Below are 417 nucleotides of genomic sequence, written 5' to 3' on the forward strand. Positions count from 1 at the left end.
GTGTGTGTGTGTTTGGGGAGGGGGCGGAGGGGAGTGCCCACTTCTAATCGTGGGCGGATAAAGGGGAGGGGGCTGCGCAGGAGGAAAAGTATGAGGAGGAGGGAGGCCGGGCGAACCGCCGAGCCAAGGCGCCTGGCCGCCGGCCAGAGGCAGTGTTCGAAATACAACTGCCTCGGCGGCGGCGGCGCCCCTGTGCCACCCGAAGCCCCGCTCACGTGCTCCCGCCCCGCTGCGGGGTTAAAGGGACAGGCCGGGGATCCCGGGCCCGCTCGCCGCCGGTCTCGCCCCGCCCGCCGCCGGAGGTTGCTCCTGGGCGGTTGCGCTAGGAAGACGCAAGAACATGACTGTCCCGGAGCTGCGTTTCGTGACTCGGCCTTTACCTGCGCGTAGACGATGCGGATCCAACACTTTACAGGA

The sequence above is a fragment of the Loxodonta africana genome, chromosome 4 (genome assembly GCF_030014295.1).
Source record: "Loxodonta africana isolate mLoxAfr1 chromosome 4, mLoxAfr1.hap2, whole genome shotgun sequence".
Taxonomy (NCBI): Eukaryota; Metazoa; Chordata; class Mammalia; order Proboscidea; family Elephantidae; genus Loxodonta; species Loxodonta africana.